Source organism: Haplochromis burtoni, unplaced genomic scaffold (genome assembly GCF_018398535.1).
Source record: "Haplochromis burtoni strain Fernald_Lab_line unplaced genomic scaffold, NCSU_Asbu1 Contig_252, whole genome shotgun sequence".
NCBI lineage: Eukaryota > Metazoa > Chordata > Actinopteri > Cichliformes > Cichlidae > Haplochromis > Haplochromis burtoni.
Genome location: NW_024582613.1, coordinates 114,362 through 117,850, shown reverse-complemented (window position 1 = coordinate 117,850; position 3,489 = coordinate 114,362). Strand labels below are relative to the sequence as shown.

Genomic DNA, 3,489 nt, shown 5'->3' with positions numbered 1-3,489 from the left:
TCTCTCTTATAATAGAAGAGAATCTTAATATTGAATAGTTGGGTTGACAGTGTTAGTTGTGGAAACAATCACAGATTTTATTTTGAAATGAAAATGAGATTCACAGAGTGGTCAGTTGTTCAGAGTTCATGCTCTGTTTTACCTGCCTTTCACCTGCCTTGATAGCCAAAGAGTTTCCTGCCTTTCCAATCAACATATAAGCCATGGATTTACTCTTTATTTTCATCTAAATCACACTGCTTTTGAATTTATATTACTTGAAAAGGACAACCAGGTCTCATTTGCACTATTACATTTCTGACCGTTTAAGGTAGCAGGTTACCTGTTTCAGTTGGAACTGATGTGTTCACGAATACATTTGTGATTGTGATAATGCAATTAAGGCTCTGGTCCCCCGCTTTGTGAAGACACTAGCCTAATCAGTCTTCTTTATGATGGTGAACTGGACGTATCCACTGTTGAATAATTATAGTTTCCTGTCTATACACTCACTGTGGGCGATTACTTAATAAACTAATATCACAGTAGATATCTAACTAGACAGCATGTTTTAAATAGCTGGGTTCTATTACAATCCTTATTCTATACTATATATTTACTCAGAATTTATTTTTTATCTGTAACATTTTAGAAATACTCACTGCTGGTACAGTTGTACTCAATATATTTTTTTGTATCCGGTTTTCATTAGTATATGTAGATGTATATCCTAGCATCCATCTACAAGTCACAGCCTCTGGCAAGGTTGTATGAATACAGTTAAATAGGCTGCATTGCTTTTTTTTTTTTTTTGGGTAATTCTGTGGAGCTGAACACTGCGGCTTTACACAAGACTGAATACAGCTAAATCTGACTTTCTGTAGCTTTTTATTAGCAGTGACTTTATTTATTCTTCACATGTTGATAGTTTCATGTTGACTTTTGGCAAAATACAGTGACAACAGATCTTTGACTTTAATGTGTTTCTTTTTGTTGTTCCTTTCTTTTTTTTTTTTCTTTTTTTTTAAATGGTTCATTCCATGAAAAGTTCATTAGTGCCTCCCACCTCACCTCACAGTAAGCACATTTATTTTTTTCTACAGTAACTACAGTATGCTTAATAAAGCCATAGAAAGTTACAGGAAACTAAATGGTGCATTAAAAGTTTTTGCACTTTTTAATTTGTGATATAGAGTAACTGAAACAAGCTTTAAAAAAAAATCTAGAGTAATTGGTTATTTCGTACATTTGATACTAGGCTGATCTTCTAGCTGTGATATTTTTTCCCCTTAATTTTGTAGTCGTCATTGTTTGGGTCACCTTAAAATGTAACTTATGGTTGAACCGTTCGATACAGTGGTATGCATATGTATCAAACAATACAAAATTTTTAATTTATTTTATCAACTTTTCTTCTGAGGATGCTGTCTGTGTTGAGAGCTCAGTGGATCTGCGTTCGACTACTCCGCCTAGGCTGCACTGTCGAGCGCAGATCCACTGAGCGCAGCGCAAGGTAGCAAGACCGAAGATAAGCTCCTTGCAACATGGCAAATTTAACCTCCCCCACCCTCATTCAGATCTGGCGTTTGGAACTATTTTGGTTTTCATGTGAAGTATGACCCTGAAGGTAAGCGCGTCATGGACTAAAGTAAAACAGTATGTCAGATGTGCCACGCAATGCTCAATTACATGGGTGGGAACTACTGCGTTAGCGCAGTTAGCTCGTTAATGTGTTGACGCTGTCCAGCCCCACGCACGGGGCGATCCGCGGTAGCTCGTTAACGGAGATTTGCCGTGTTGTGGTGTTAACGTCATTTCAGATTAACGCTGACAGCACTAGTGGGAACACAACGAATATGACTGCACATTTACGCCGACATCATCCTAGTGCAAAGACAAGTGGAAGCAGAAAAAAACAACAAGCACGCATGCTACAAACTTTACCCGCGTCATTTAGACAGCCGTTAGCACATGATTCTCCTTATGGGGACCTGATATGTTTAATATGCTGCTGAGAATATAGCCCAGAAGAAGCGTATAGTATAGCTTTTATTTTGGAAAGAGCCATTTCTCTGTAATAAAGTCTCTTTTCCAAAGATGAGTGATTTCTCGATCAGATCAATTTATTATTTTATCCCTTTGTTGTTTCAGCAACATTAAATTTAAAAACTGTACTTTTGAGTTAAAATATATATTTATAATTTTAATAAATGACAAATTAAAAAAGCATGAACATTTTTTTTTGTATGGAAAAAATATTGAACCAAGTATCGAACTGAACAGTGAATTTGCTCAAACTTTGAAGGTAACTACTTTTATGGCTTCATCAAACACATTAATAAAAAAAAATCAGGTAATTTGATCAGGTGGGGGCTTTTTTTTTTTTTTTCTTCTCCCAACAGTAAGAACAACAAAGGATTTCTCCATTGCTTTAGATTTTCATGCACATGCAATATGGGTGTCCTTTTATAAGTAGGCATCAACATTCCATCACTGCTGCCTGATGCCAAGCTGTCACTTCAGTTGTGTTTAGCTTTTACTGTTACAAGTATTTTGTCTGTTTTGAATCAAGGTGATGTCATGGTGTGTGCTGCAAAAGTTTTGATTGAGGAAAAAAATGAGAAAAGTTTTGTCTTTTTCTGCAGTGACGTTTCGGTTAAGTTAAATTTTTCCTCTTGTCAAATTCTCTTTTGTTAGCGTAAACTATTTGTCCACACTGACTGAGATGGGGGTATTGTAAAGTCTAATTTTGGTCATTTAACTGCCTGTGAAAATCTATACATTTGTTATTAATATTCTGCAATTTTTAAGTCATTGCATACACTATCCTGACTTTATACTTTAATTTACTCACAAGACTATCATTGCGCCGTGCGGAATGATTGATTTTTATTATTATTTTTTTCTTTCGGTAGTGTACTTCTCTGTAGCATGGATGCTCAATATCTTGTAATCATGGATTCTAACTTTCTACAGGTTGATTATTTTCCCACAGTTGTCAGATGATTATTATGTGCAGGAACACAACAGCCTCTTGATCCAAGACTTTCTTTGTGTCAAAAGTACTTCTGTAACACTATTAGTTTGTGTAGGATTTGTTCGTACCATAGTAGAAATTAGGGTTTGTCACAGGATCTGCTTGTTTGACACAAGTAGGGTTTTCAATAATATGTTTGGGGTTTTAGTCAATTGTTATTTAATTTCTGTATTTACACTACCTGTATCTCAGACTGTTTAAGGTGTCATCCAAATACAAAAAACAGTTGTGCATTTTTGTCCTTATTTCTCTGGAAGAAAACGCCACTTTTTGTTTTTTTTTGTCTTTTTTTGTTTTTTTACTTACATTTCTTCAAAATAAACATATAATGCCTGCCTTTGCATATGTCTTTTTGTCCTTTATAATTACTTGTAACTGAAATTAAGAGAGTAGTGGCAAATACAGTGAATGGTTACAGTTTGAGATTAATTTATTGTCTACACAAATCTGTAGTTAAAATAGTTTTTTGCCAG

General features: G+C 35.1%; 1 protein-coding gene across 1 annotated transcript in view; it reads left to right on the top strand.

Annotated features, from left to right (window-relative positions):
- Positions 1 to 1,615, top strand: part of vgll4a (vestigial-like family member 4a) — a 7,736-nt gene extending 6,121 nt beyond the window's left edge. Inside the window, exon 6 of the mRNA XM_005938994.3 lies at positions 1 to 1,615. This exon is cut by the window's left edge and continues 390 nt beyond it. The gene's annotated coding sequence lies outside the window, so the exon portion shown is untranslated.
- The last annotated feature ends 1,874 nt before the right edge of the window (positions 1,616 to 3,489 follow it).